General features: G+C 45.5%; 1 pseudogene; it reads right to left on the bottom strand.

The window, feature by feature from the left end:
• Window positions 1–13347: 13347 nt before the first annotated feature.
• On the bottom strand, window positions 13348–14645 carry LOC138784108 (uncharacterized; annotated as a pseudogene).
• Window positions 14646–15756: the final 1111 nt, after the last annotated feature.

The raw sequence follows: 15756 nt of genomic DNA, 5'->3' as shown, positions 1-15756 counted from the left end.
GATTTCTTATGGGAAAATTTGCGTTGGTATAGGAGTGGATTTGGATTACAAGCACGGTCCCGGAACGAATTATGCTCCTAATCCAAGGCACCACTGTATGTGCTAAACTGGTCTGGGCTCTTCCTTTGTTTAGGAGCTCTGGTCTGGAGTCCAAATTTCTTTTAGTGATCTGTGATTTGATCTGGGGTAAGCATTAGGGTGGTCCGGTCTGGGATCTGTATTAGTTTAGGGTGGTCCGGTCTGGGATCTGTATTAGTTTGGGGTGGTCCGGTCTGGGATCTGTATTAGTTTGGGGTGGTCCGGTCTGGGATCTGCATTAGTATGGGGTGGTCCGGGATCTGTATTAGTTTGGGGTTGTCCGGTCTAGGATCTATATTAGTTTAGGGGGCTTGGCGTCTGGTCAGGAGTCCATATTCGTTTAGTGGGTTTGAAGTCTGTATTAGTTTAGGGGTCTGGTCTGGGGTCTTAATCGGGTCTTGTCGTTGGTTTGTAATACTTAAAGAAGCAGTTCACAAAAAACTATTATTGGCCCCCCCAGTAGGTGCTGGCACGTATACTCACCGCAGCTGATCGGTGTCCCATGGCGTGGCTTTGTTATGGTCCCGTGACACCATTCAAATCCGGCTGTGACTCCTCTGTTGTCTCCTGTGATTGTACGCCGAAACTCACGAGCTTCAATGCATTCTCTATGGAAGCGTGTGAGTTGCGGCATTCAATCACAGGAGACAGAAGAGGAGTCACAGCAGAGGCTGAAGTGAGCGCGCGCCTGATTTGAACGGCGCCACGGGACCATAACGAAGCCGTGCCGCGGGACACCGATCAGCTGCGGTGAGCATACTCCAGCGCCTAGCGGGAAAGGAAGCGGGCATAATAATTTTTTGTGAACTGCTTCATTAAGAGGCTTCTGTCTGGGGTCTGTATTATATATGAAGATCTGGTCTGGGGTCTGTATTAGTTTACGGGGTCTGTAGTAGATAAAGGGGGTGTGGGCTAGGCTCTGTATTAGGTAAGGGGGTCTGGTGTAGGCTCTGTATAAGGTAAGAGGCCTTGGTCTAGGCTCTGTATTAGGTAAGGGGGATCTGGGCTAGCCTCTGTATTAGGTAAGGGGGCTTGGCCTAGCCTCTGTATTAGGTAAGGGGGTCTGATCTAAACTCTGTATTAGGTAAGGGGGGTGTGGTCTAGGGTCTGTATTAGGTAAGAGGGGGGTCTGGTCTAGGGTCTGTATTAGGTAAGAGGGGGGTCTGGTCTAGGGTCTGTATTAGGTAAGGGGGCTGGTTTAGGCTCTGCATTAGGTAAGGGAGTCTGGTCTAAGTTCTGTATTAGGTAAGGGGGTCTGATCTAGGCTCTTTATTAGGTAAGGGGGTCTGATCTAGGCTCTGTATTAGGTAAGGGGGATCTGGTCTAGGGTCTGTATTAGGTAAGGGAGGACTGGGCTAGGGTCTGTATTAGGTAAGGGGGTCTGGTCTAGGGTCTGTATTAGGTAAGGGGGTCTGGTCTAGGGTCTGTATTAGGTAAGGGGGTCTGGTCTAGGCTCGGTATTAGGTAAGGGAAGTCTGGTCTAGGATCTGTATTAGGTAAGGGGGTCTGGTGTAGGCTCGGTATTAGGTAAGGGAAGTCTGGTCTAGGATCTGTATTAGTTAAGGGGATCTGGTGTAGGGTCTGTAGTAGATAAGGGGGGTCTGGGCTAGGCTCTGTATTTGATAATGGTGTCTAGTCTGGGGTCTGTAGTAGATAAGGGGGGTCTGGGCTAGGCTCTGTATTAGGTAAGGGGGTCTGGTCCAGGCTCTGGATTAGATAAGGGGGTCTGGTCAAGGCTCTGTGTTAGGTGAGTGGATCTGGTCTAGGATCTGTATTAGGTAAGGGGGTCTGGTTTAGGATCTGTATTAGGTAAGGGGGTTTGGTCTAGGCTCTGTATTAGGTAAGGGGGATCTGGGCTAGGCTCTGTATTAGGTAATGGTGTCTAGTCTGGGGTCTGTAGTAGATAAAGGGGGTCTGGGCTAGGCTCTGTATTAGGTAAGGGGGTCTGGTCTAGGCTCTGTATTAGGTAAGGGGGATCTGGGCTAGCCTCTGTATTAGGTAAGGGGGTCTGATCTAAACTCTGTATTAGGTAAGGGGGGGTGTGGTCTAGGGTCTGTATTAGGTAAGAGGGGGGTCTGGTCTAGGGTCTGTATTAGGTAAGGGGGCTGGTTTAGGCTCTGCATTAGGTAAGAGAGTCTGGTCTAAGTTCTGTATTAGGTAAGGGGGTCTGATCTAGGCTCTTTATTAGGTAAGGGGGTCTGATCTAGGCTTTGTATTAGGTAAGGGGATCTGGTCTAGGGTCTGTATTAGGTAAGGAGGCTTGGTCTAGGCTCTGTATTAGGTAAGATGATCTGGTCTAGGGTCTGTATTAGTTAAGGGGGTCTGGTCTAGGCTCTGTATTAGGTAAGGGGGATCTTGGCTACAGTCTGTATTAGGTAAGGGGGCTTGGCCTAGCCTCTGTATTAGGTAAGGGGGCTGGTTTAGGCCCTGTATTAGGTAAGGGGGTCTGATCTAGGGTCTGTATTAGGTAAGGGGGTCTGATCTAGGGTCTGTATTAGGTAAGGGGGATCTTGGCTACAGTCTGTATTAGGTAAGGGGGTCTGATCTAGGCTCTGTATTAGGTAAGGAGGCTTGGTCTAGGCTCTGTATTTGGTAAGAGGATCTGGTCTAGGGTCTGTATTAGTTAAGGGGGTCTGGTCTAGGCTCTGTATTAGGTAAGGGGGATCTTGGCTACAGTCTGTATTAGGTAAGGGGGCTTGGCCTAGCCTCTGTATTAGGTAAGGGGGCTGGTTTAGGCCCTGTATTAGGTAAGGGGGTCTGATCTAGGGTCTGTATTAGGTAAGGGGGTCTGATCTAGGGTCTGTATTAGGTAAGGGGGTCTGGTCTAGGCTCTTTATTAGGTAAGGGGGTCTGATCTAGGCTCTGTATTAGGTAAGGGAGTCTGATCTAGGCTCTTTATTAGGTAAGGGGGGGCTGATCTAGGGTCTGTATTAGGTAAGGGGGTCTGATCTAGGGTTTGTATTAGGTAAGGGGATCTGATCTAGGGTCTGTATTAGGTAAGGGGGTCTGATCTAGGGTCTGTATTAGGTAAGGGGGTCTGATCTAGGCTCTTTATTAGGTAAGGGGGTCTGATCTAGGCTCTGTATTAGGTAAGGGAGTCTGATCTAGGCTCTTTATTAGGTAAGGGGGTCTGATCTAGGGTCTGTATTAGGTAAGGGGGGGCTGATCTAGGGTCTGTATTAGGTAAGGGGGTCTGATCTAGGGTCTGTATTAGGTAAGGGGATCTGATCTAGGGTCTGTATTAGGTAAGGGGGTCTGCTCTAGGGTCTGTTTTAGGAAAGGGGGTCTGATCTAGGGTCTGTATTAGGTAAGGGGGTCTGACCTAGGCTCTGTATTAGGTAAGGAGGCTTGGTCTAGGCTCTGTATTAGGTAAGAGGATCTGTCCTAGGGTCTGTATCTATTGTGGGATATGATAAAGGGAATAATGTTCGTTACTTGTGACTCTTACAGCTGTGGTCGGTTGGTTGCACACCACTGATATCTCTTCTTAAGTAATACGCTGCCTTGTTTATGTGACACACAGAGTAATAAGGATAAACTGGATGATGTCATCATTTCTTTGGAATTAAGCAGAAAGCAATATCCAGGAACATATGCCTATACCATGACAGATTGCACTTTCTCTATACAGGGAAGGTCGTCATCTTCCGAAAAATGTGTAGAATTGCAGAAATGACTCCAGTAGCCTTATCTGAGGGATATTTGAGCAACCTAGAGATAAGGGAAATGTATTGCTGTGTGCAATCTGTTCCCTGACCTATAGAAGACCCATAGATAACCATGGAAATAGTATTTACATTTGGTGGGATGAAGAAAACCACATTTCAGCCGTTTACTCGGCTAACTAATACATGTGTATGGTAATGAGAGAGTGTGGAGCTTGGCGCGTGGTCAAAGTTCAAGGGATTTATGGTGCAGGATTCCTGAGCTAGGCTAGACTGATATACAAGGCTGATAATATTGTGCTGTAATAGTAATGTATTATGGATACTGCTAGATGATAGCTGCAAGGGAATGTGCGGAATAATTTCTTCATATCTCTTTATAGAGGCCAAATCCTCCACATAGAGATAAATGTCAACATTCCGGATTCCTGCCGCCTCCACTAGGGGAGCTCCTGAGCTGACTGTATACAGAGTCTGCATTGACACTGTGCAGTAAGAGTGTTATTGTCTTTTGAGTCTATGAGGGAGATTTCTCAAAGATGGTGTAAAGTGAAACTGGCCCAGTTGCCCCTGGCAACCAATCAGATTCCACCTTTTATTCCTCACAGACTCTTTGGAAAATGAGAGGTGGAATCTGATTGGTTGCTAGGGGCAACTGAGCCAGTTTCACTTTACACCATGTTTGATAAATCTCCCCCTAGATCTGTTGTAAATAATAGTTAGGAAAGTGCATAGTTAGCATTGACCTAGTGATAATATATACACTGCATGGTGAATACTTTCTAGATAAGCAGTCTCACTATGTGAATTAGTTTTTTTTTTGTTTTTGTTTTTTTCAAATCAACTGGTGTCAGAGAGTTATATAGATTTGTAAATTACTTCCATTTAAAAAAATCTCCAGTCTTCCAGTACTTATAAGCTGCTGTATGTCCTGCAGGAAGTGGTGTATTCTTTCCAGTGCTCTCTGCTGCCACCTCTGTCCATGTCAGGAACTGTCCAGAGCAGGAGAAGTTTTCTATGGGCATTTGCTACTGCTCTGGACAGTTCTTGTCGTGGACAGAGGTGGCAGAAGAGAGCACTGTTTCAGGCTGAGAGGCATACACCACTTCCTGCTGGCCTTAGTTCTTTTCATAGAAACCACACCCAGATAATGGTACGTCACCCAGCCTGACAGTACACTCTTCAAAGTAGATTACACTGTGGCAGACATATAGCAGTATGTGTACCGGTATTCATACAAGAGGCTGCTGCACTGAGCTTTATGGGTGGGTAGAGATGAGAAAGACAACTTGATTTACCTTTGAGGAACAATGACTGTTCTGTGCTGGTCCTGGTGCTGCTCGTCCTCATGTCTTCTGGCGCCTTGCATCTTGTCTTCTGGATTTATAGAGTCACCTTGCCTTTACTTGGTAGTGCCATCTGCCAATCCAGAGACACCCACATCAATTCAAACTTGCTCCACTTGCCCCTTTCATGCCTGAGCATTGTTGCATTCCAGCACATGTAACAAAGGTGCAGTCTGCTCTTCCAGCTGTGTTACCTTGTTTCCTGGCCCATGCCTGTTCTTCGGATTACATTTTTTGCCTGACCTTTATCTGTACTACTTGCCTTGCCCATTGCCAGCTCGGATCGCCTGACCTCTCTTGAAGCCACCTGTCCTGACCCTTTGTTTGTCTATGATTCTTTCGCTGTTCGTGCTGATGACCCAGCCTGCTGACCACGTATACTTGGCCTGTTCCCTGGTGTCTTGCATCGGCTGGGTCTGGTTCTTGGGAAACAGCTGCTGCTCACACTGGGACCACACCGGAGCGAGATGGTGCCCTTAAGCCACAGACGTCCAGCTTCCACATCCTGGAGCAGAGTGAAGGGTGAAGGGCATTTAGACTCCATTACCAGTTGTGGCCCAAAGCCAAACCGGTTCAGTAGCACAGCGGCTCCACACTCACTGTCTGTTACATTAGCTACGCCGCACCTCCACTTCCTGTCATTTGTCTTGCAAGGTCGGTTACTAGAGACAGAAGTCCCCTGACAATAGGCAGTGGACAACAGTTGACAGACAGGTTAGACACCTAGTGGCCAAAACATCAGAGCTGTATTTCTGGGGTAAGGAATCATTTTTAATTAAAGAAATGATATAGAAATATGTTCACTATCACACAAAAGGAGTCTGTTTGCAATGATGGTGAGGATATAAGTTATCTATCCTTTTAAAGGGGTTGTTTGCAAAAAAAAAAGGAAAATTTTTTTTTAAATCAACTGGTGTCAGAAACTTATATAGATTCGTAAAAAAAATCTCAAGTCTTTCAGAACTTATCTGTACTGTATGTCCTGCAGGAAGTGATGTATTCTTTCCAGTCTCTCTGCTGACACCTCTGACCAAGACAGGAAATGTCCAGAGTAGAAGCAAATCCTCATATAAAACCTCTCCTGCTCTCCAGACTGGAAAGAATACACCACTTCCTGCAGTACATACAGCAGCTGATAAGTACTGGAAGACTTGATATTTTTTTAATAGAAGTAAATTACAAATCTCTAGCACTTTCTGACACCAATTGATGTTTTTTTTTCTCTTTTGCTGCCACAACAAATGTATTCAGATGGCTCACTCGTCTTACATACCCCCCCTGAAAGGGCAAATGAGGCAACAAGAATGGTGGAAATGTAAAGTGAATGATCTGGAGGGTTTCTTCATCCTTTGCCCCAGGGATTCTGCTTAATGCTTGCGCTGTGCACTTATCTGGAGTTATAAAAGCCCGATCCCGGCCGTATCCTTCCTGGAGCAGGTAGTGAAGCATTGATTTCTAGATATTTTATAGTCTGACTGCTATATGCTATTTAAAGCTGACTGTGCATGCAAGAGTCCCACGTCGTCTCCAGACACGGCCGGGCCGGCCAAGGGTTTGCAATTTACTCAGCGTGTCCCAGAAATGGGGGAAGATGTTTATTTAGAGTGACAGTGTTTGGTACAGGGCGAGATCAGCTAATCCTGTTTATACGACTCCCAGGGATGATGAAAGATCCCGGCAATAACCTGCTGGAGGTATTTTAAAAGGCTGTCATAGGCTAAAAGCATCAAAAGCTGAAAAGCTGCACTTTGCTGCAATTTAATATTTATTTCCATTGACACCAGGTTAAATAATCCTCGGGGAGGGGGACGGGGCGGCCGCATTGTCTGCCTAAGTGCTGGGGGGCTGTCTTACTTGGACGCGATACAAGATTACCTTAAAAGTACCGTGAGCATCGGCATGGCGGGATACTATAAGCATCTTCTTATACTGAGGCGTACAGAGAGGTCAGGGGGCAGATATTACTATGAGGCCCCCTACTGGTACAACACCGCAATGCACACAGGATGACTAGTTGCTTGTTTGACCAGTGCAAAGTCTTTGACAACTGGTGGTAGTATTTTTTCCACTTTTGCTATTTAGTACATATGCACACTATGCCAATGCCTTTCTCCAGGCTGGATATTAATATTGTGAACTTATACAGATTTGTAAATGACTTCAATTTAAAATTCTCCAGTCTTCCAGTACTTATCATCTGCTGTATGTCCTGCAGGGAGTGGTGTATTCTTTCCAGTCTGACACAGCGCTCTCTGCTGCTATCTCTGTCCATGTTAGGAACTGTCCAGAGCAGTGACAAATCTCCATAGAAAACCTCTCCTGACATGGGCAGTGGTGGCAGCAGAGAGCACTGTGTCAGACTGAAAAGAATATACCATTCCCTGCAGGACATACAGCAGATGATAAGTACTGGAAGACAAGATTTTTTTTTTTTTTAACAGAAGTAATTTACAAATCTGTCTAACTTTCTGATACAGTTGATTAAAAAAAAGTTATATAATAATAATAATAATAATAATAATAATAATAATAATAATAATAATAAATATATATATATATATATATATATATATATATATATATATATATATATATATATGCTGAGTTGAGTGATATCCTCTAATGAATGATGATTCTGGTTGAACTTGATGGACATGTGTCTTTTTTCAACCGTATTAACTATGTAACTATGTAACTATGATTACACTGTTTGGCACACAGTGGGTGACTTGCTTAGAGTTGTTGTACTCACTATGATTGGGCTGCAGTTTCCTATGACAGGGTGCAGGTCTGAATGGGGACATGATTTGGCAGCCATAAAATATTAGTCCAAGAGCTTATGCACGGAACTTCCTGGGTGGCATATAGTTTCTTTTACAACCGTACACCCAGCGTGAAATGCATTTCTCTCAGTGCTCAAAGTTTTAGTTATCTCTATGGTTGAGCAGCAGTTTCCTATTGCAGGATGCAGGTCTGAATGGGGACGCGATCTGGCAGCCACTATGTACTGGTCCCAGCCTGAGGCCTGTACAGGAGCCAGGAGAAGTCACGAGGTCCTTGTATGAGGCACAATAGCCCACTTACATAACACTATAGCCGATCCTCGCCCACGGCTCTGTTATGCTCCTTTGCGCCGTCATACAGAAGTCAGCTCTGGTTGGAATGAATGGATCAGCTGTCACCTGACAGCCGCTTAATCCATCATCTTGTGATTTCTGTGAGGCGTGAGGCGCTCCTGCTTCTGCTATGCAGGTGACTTACTGGCTGGATAAGGGATCTGACACAGCCACATACCTGTATATAAGGAACGTCCGCACTGTAAACATGGAGAGCACGACTGCAAATATGGACCAAAGGCAACGAGCCAGGAGGAAGAATCTCAGCGCTTTTACTTTCTGCTTGATTCTCTATTCACACGATGTTAATATTACACCTAGAGTTACAGTATATTTGCTCAGGTAAATAGACTATGAGAGATACAACATGTCCGACATAATCTTTACATTAACGGACAATGGTGGAGCAGCTGACACTGAGCAAACAGGAGTTTCCCTCCAAATGAGATGAGATGGCGGTAAAGCACTCTAGTATGGGGCGTGTGCAGAGACCTATGATGACATATGGAGATCTGCAGTATATAGTTCTGTATGAGGAACCTATTGGCTCTCTATAGGTTATGTGGGTGCTTCACTGCCACTATGGTCCTATAGTATAACTACTAGAATAAATCACTTATGGCACAGTACCTTATGGCAGCACACATACTCTATGCTGTTCTGTATGTAACCCATAGGGCCGACATGGGCCACTGTATGCTACTTCTGTCTTGCACCATATTCTAGAGCCCATGTAGTTCTGTATTATGTGCCCATATGATTGACAAGGTATTTTACAGCTACTATAATAATATCCCTATGGCACGTAGAGTCCATGCAGTTTTATATTATAAACCCATAAGATCTCCACTGACCACCATGTTTGCCATTTTCTATAACTACTATAGTACTATACTTAAAGGAGAAATCCTGCGAAAATTTTTACTAAAGTATTGTATTGCCCCCCAAAAGTTATACAAATCACCAATATAGACTTATTACAGGAAATGCACATAAAGTGCTTTTTTCCCTGCACTTACTGCTGCATCAAGGCTTCACTTCCTGGATAACATAGTGATGTCACTTCCTGGATAACATGCTGATGTCACTTCCTGGATAACATGGTGATGTCACTTCTTGGATAACGTGGTGATGTCACTTCCTGGATAAAATGGTGATGTCACGACCCAACTCCCAGAGCTGTGCGGGCTGTGGCTGCTGGAGAGGATGATGGCAGGGGGACATTGAGGGACACAGGGCACTGGAGGGACACTGAGCATCCCCCTGCTATCATCCTCTCCAGCAGCCACAGCCCGCACAGCTCTCGGAATCGTGTCGTGACATCACCATGCTATCCAGGAATTGACATCACCATTTTATCCAGGAAGTGACATCACCATGTTATCCAGGGAGTGACATCACCATGTTATCCAGGGAGTGACATCACCATGCTATCCAGGAATTGACATCACCATTTTATCCAGGAAGTGACATCACCATTTTATCCATGAAGTGACATTACCATGTTATCCAGGAAGTGACATCACCATGTTATCTAGGAAGTGACATCACCATGTTATCCAGGAAGTGACATCACCATGTTATCCAGGAAGTGACATCACCATGTCATCCAGGAAGTGACGTCACAATGTTATCCAGGAAGTGACATCAGCATGTTATCCAGGAAGTGACATCACTATGTTATCCAGGAAGTGAAGCCTTGATGCAGGAGTAAGTGCAGGCAAAAAAATCACTTTATAAGCATTTCCCGTAATAAGTGTATATTGGTAATATGTATAACTTCTGGGGGGCAATACAATACTTTAATACAAATTTTCTCAGGACTTCTTCTTTACGATACTCTAAATAATTCCTGTATGGAGATACAGAGTTCATATAGTTTTGTACTATAGTCCCAAAGACTCTGCATGTTCCACCATATGGTGCACCCATTACTATAATACTGCTCCTAGAAACTCGCTATTACTTAGTCACTCACTCAGTTACACACTCAGCCAGCTACAGCTGACCATATACATTAGGCTCCTGGCTTTCTCCTTTATATGCATGCTTAGATACTTATATATAGGGGAACAGAGATTGGGGCATATTGGCCCATACACAATGGATCATTAGCCAATTGTGGCCCATGTCCTGATGACCAGTCATGGTCATGGTTGGCCATGCAGAAAAACAAAAGTTCCTATTCTGTGCAGAAACCTGTGTTTGCAGTTACAGAGGTTGGACGTTTTCTGGAGGTCTTGACCACATTTGCAGACACTGTTCCCTTTGCAGAAAAGCACCCACCCCACATGCCCTTCTCCCATCCCCCCTCTGCATCATTGGTCAATGTCAAACAGGCCTGGACATGTGTTGGTATGAGCTGGAGGACCTTGTGTGCCCTGACGGATATTAATCCATGATGGCGTAGTGTATTACTAGTGGTAATCTGTCAGACTGTGGTCCCAGCTCTCTTAAGTTTACTGACCAGGTCCTCCCTTGTGGTTCTGGACTGATCCCTGACCTTTTTCACAATCGACCTAACTCCACGAGACGAGATCTTGCACGGAACCACAGACAAAGAAGATGACAGTCATCTTGTGTTTCTTCCGTTTTCTAATAATTGCGCCAACAGTTGTTTCCTTCTCACCAAGCTGCTTGCCTATTGCCTTGTAGCCCATCCCAGCCTTGTGCCGGTCTACAGTTTTGTCCCTGGTGTCCTTAGACAGCTCTTTGGTCTTGGCCATGGTGGAGAGGATGGAGTAGGATTGATTGAGTGTGTGGACAGGTTTTTATTATACAGGTAACAAGATTGAACAGGTGCAATTAATCCAGGTAATGAGTGCAGAGTGGGAGGAGCTTCTTCTAGAGAAACTAACAGGTCGGTGAGAGACAGAATCCTTGCTGGTTGGTCGGTGATCAAATTCTTATTTCATGTAACAAAATTTGAAATAATTATTTATAAATCCTAGAATGTGATTTCTAGATTCTTTATAGATTCTGTCTCTCACAGGTGACGCGTACGATAACAATTACACATCTCTCCCTTCTTTATAGGTGGGAAAACTTGCAAAATCGTCAGCGTATCAAATCCCTATATTCCCCACTGTGTTATATCTGAGTATTTGGCACATCACAATTTATTACCCATATATAACAGAGATAAGTCAGCCTGAGTGAGCTGCAGAACACACTCGGCTCTGCTACATGGCAGAATCTCCTCCAAGTCCCGGCACACTCTGAGGATTTTTTTCCGCGGCTCTTACAGATATGTCTTTATGGCCTACGCAGCAGTCTTATGTAGACATCACAGATTATTCCTGACCTCTGAGAGATGACTCCAGCGGATTTTTTTTTTCGCCGTTTGCGTTTCATGGTCAGGTTGCGGTGATTAATATGAAGACATGCGGCCCGCTAGACGCCCGTCATCCCTCTTCTTTTCACATCGCCACAGCGGTTTGCGCAGAGCAGAGATTGATTTTTTATCACAAATGTACAATATATTGTAGGTCCCAGTTGGCTGCGGCTCTAATGCCCACTCAGCTGTCTTTACTCTCTGTTCAATACCTTCATGAATTTTAATGGCAGGAACTGTTACAGAAGCGGCTCGGATCACCTTCAAGACGGAATACTATTAAGAGTCTGCAGCCGCCGCGTACCGTGACCCGACGCATTTTGTTTACTAAGCATATTTCTTATCAGGGGGAAAGAGATAAAGTCTCTCACATTCATATGGAGTGGACGTATTGTGGAGAACCTTGTGAGATGTCTGTGCTGACCAGTGCCGCATTGTGATCGAGGCCGATAAGATGCATCCTGTATTATACTCCAGAGCTGCACTCACTATTCTGCTGGTCAAGTCACTGTGTACATATATTACATTACTTATCTGTACTGATCCTGAGTTACATCCTGTATTATACTCCAGAGCTGCACTCACTATTCTGCTGGTCAAGTCACTGTGTACATACATTACATTACTGATCCTGTACTGATCCTGAGTTACATCCTGTATTATACTCCAGAGCTGCACTCACTATTCTGCTGGTGGGGTCACTGTGTACATACATTACTTATCCTGTACTCATCCTGAGTTATACTACAGAGCTGCAATCATAGTTCTGCAGGGTTCAGAGCTTGTAGGGGCTCTCTATAGGAAATGCAGTGCTGGGAGACAGTATCACACATTACGAGCTTAGATACACCTGTTCATTATAGAAAAGTAGGTTTTTAGATTACCTTTAGATACATCCACTCTGCATATAGTATAACACCTACCGAGCTTATATATACCAGCACCATACCAAACAGTATATAACACATTATAGGGTTAGGCTGGGTTCACACTACATTTTTTGCAATTCGTTTTTTCATCCTTTTTTTTTTTTTTTTTTTTTTTGCAAAAAACAGATGAAAAATGGATAAAAAAAACCTGATGCATTTGTGTGTATCAGTTTTGATCCATTTTTCCATTAACTTCCATTATTAAAAAAAAAAGAAAAAACGTATCAAAACAGATCGGGTTTTTTTTTACGTACACAAAAACGTAGTCGACCTCATTTTTGTGTCCGTTAAAAAAAAAAAAAAAAAACTGATTCGTTTATTTATTTTTTTTATAATGGAAGTCAATGGAAGAATCCGCTGAGTCACGGGGCTCTGGTCCTGTCACTCATCAGCCCTGATACAGCCCTGTCACTGATCAGCTGAGATACAGCCCTGTCACTGATCAGCTGAGATACAGCCCTGTCTATGGTGATCAGCTGAGATACAGCCCTGTCACTCATCAGCCCTAATATAGCCCTGTCACTGATCAGCTGAGATACAGCCCTGTCACTGATCAGCTGAGATACAGCCCTGTCACTGATCAGCTGAGATACAGCCCTGTCTATGATGATCAGCTGAGATACAGCCCTGTCTATGATGATAAGCTGAGATACAGCCCTGTCACTGATCAGCTGAGATACAGCCCTGTCACTGATCAGCTGAGATACAGCCCTGTCACTGATCAGCTGAGATACAGCCCTGTCACTGATCAGCTGAGATACAGCCCTGTCTATGGTGATCAGCTGAGATACAGCCCTGTCACTCATCAGCCCTAATATAGCCCTGTCACTGATCAGCTGAGATACAGCCCTGTCACTGATCAGCTGAGATACAGCCCTGTCACTGATCAGCTGAGATACAGCCCTGTCTATGATGATCAGCTGAGATACAGCCCTGTCTATGATGATAAGCTGAGATACAGCCCTGTCTATGATGATCAGCTGAGATACAGCCCTGTCTATGATGATCAGCTGAGATACAGCCCTGTCACTGATCAGCTGAGATACAGCCCTGTCTATGATGATAAGCTGAGATACAGCCCTGTCACTGATCAGCTGAGATACAGCCCTGTCTATGGTGATCAGCTGAGATACAGCCCTGTCTATGATGATAAGCTGAGATACAGCCCTGTCACTGATCAGCTGAGATACAGCCCTGTCTACGATGATCAGCTGAGATACAGCCCTGTCTATGATGATCAGCTGAGATACAGCCCTGTCTATGATGATCAGCTGAGATACAGCCCTGTCACTGATCAGCTGAGATACAGCCCTGTCTATGATGATCAGCTGAGATACAGCCCTGCCTATGATCAGCTGAGATACAGCCCTGTCTATGATGATCAGCTGAGATACAGCCCTGTCTATGATGATCAGCTGAGATACAGCCCTGTCACTGATCAGCTGAGATACAGCCCTGTCTATGGTGATCAGCTGAGATACAGCCCTGTCACTGATCAGATGAGATACAGCCCTGTCTATGGTGATCAGCTGAGATACAGCCCTGTTTATGGTGATCAGCTGAGATACAGCCCTGTCACTGATCAGCTGAGATACAGCCCTGTCACTGATCAGCTGAGATACAGCCCTGTCTATGGTGATCAGCTGAGATACAGCCCTGTCACTGATCAGCTGAGATACAGCCCTGTCTATGGTGATCAGCTGAGATACAGCCCTGTCTATGGTGATCAGCTGAGATACAGCCCTGTGTATAGTGATCAGCTGAGATACAGCCCTGTCACTGATCAGCTGAGATACAGCCCTGTCACTGATCAGCTGAGATACAGCCCTGTCTATGGTGATCAGCTGAGATACAGCCCTGTCTATGGTGATCAGCTGAGATACAGCCCTGTCTATGGTGATCAGCTGAGATACAGCCCTGTCACTGATCAGCTGAGATACAGCCCTGTCTATGGTGATCAGCTGAGATACAGCCCTGTCACTGATCAGCTGAGATACAGCCCTGTCACTGATCAGCTGAGATACAGCCCTGTCTTTGGTATTTACCTGTTACGCTGTTATCACCAGCGTCTGACACAATGGGACGAAACCTCTGCTGAGCCTCGCTGCGCTCTTATCTCCCCCACAATCCCATTCACTATCGGACGTGTGACAATGGCTGCTGGTGCAGTGTGCCATGTGCTCCGGCCTTATCTCTAGTGTTTCTGAGAAATTGCTGCGTAACCCGCTGTACTGTACCGAGAGACTGATGATCCCAGCATTACCAGCCAGGCTGACACCACCTGCACAGCACGCAGCCCTCTAACACACTGCCAGTCACTCAGCTATATGGGGGGGGACCGTTATATCCCACTCATAGAGGTCCAGAACAGGGACGTAACTAGAAATGGCTGGGCCCCATAACAAACTTTTGATTGGGCCCCCCCCCCCTCTCGATCGATTGACCACTACGCCATCAACACACTCAGCTCTACACAGGTTCTGTACACCAAATACATTACACTGCAGTTACATCAGGTGACTCACAGGGGACGTCTTCTCTGATCAGAGTTGTTTCCTTTTCATTTTCTTCTCCATCTGCCCTGGGCCATTATGAGAACTTCTCCGAGCCACGAATCCACAGAATCTGCCAGAGAAACATATTAGGCTCCTTATACTGGCACCATCCTCATCTCTATACACACTGCACATCTGTATTGGCCCCTTTACACCCTCATTTAGTTGGTAGCCCTAACACTATGTGACCCCCTTATAGTATATGCCCCTCTGTGTATTCCTCCTTACAGATGTTCCCGTGTTAGCCCCTTATAAATGACCCCCTTATAGATGCCCCTCATTTTGTCCCCCTATAGATGGCCCCCTTGTGTTGTGCCCCTATAGATGCCCTCTCATTTGGTCCCCCTATAAATGCCCCTTATGTTGTCTCCCTAGAGATGGCCCCCTGTATAATCCCCCTACAGACGGCCCCTTGTATTATCCCCCATAGATGCCCCCCCCTGTATTATCCCCCATAGATGCCACCCCCCTGTATTATCCCCCATAGATGCCCCCCCCTGTATTATCCCCCATAGATGCCCCCTCTGTATTATCCCCCATAGATGCCCCCTCTGTATTATCCCCCATAGATGCCCCCCCTGTATTATCCCCCATAGATGCCCCCCCTGTATTATCCCCCATAGATGCCCCCCCTGTATTATCCCCCATAGATGCCCCCCCCCTGTATTATCCCCCATAGATGCCCCCCCCCTGTATTATCCCCCACAGATGCCCCCCTTTATTATCCCCCATA

Source organism: Dendropsophus ebraccatus, chromosome 2 (assembly GCF_027789765.1).
Source record: "Dendropsophus ebraccatus isolate aDenEbr1 chromosome 2, aDenEbr1.pat, whole genome shotgun sequence".
Classification (NCBI taxonomy): domain Eukaryota; kingdom Metazoa; phylum Chordata; class Amphibia; order Anura; family Hylidae; genus Dendropsophus; species Dendropsophus ebraccatus.
This window is presented reverse-complemented; position numbering and strand designations above follow the sequence as displayed.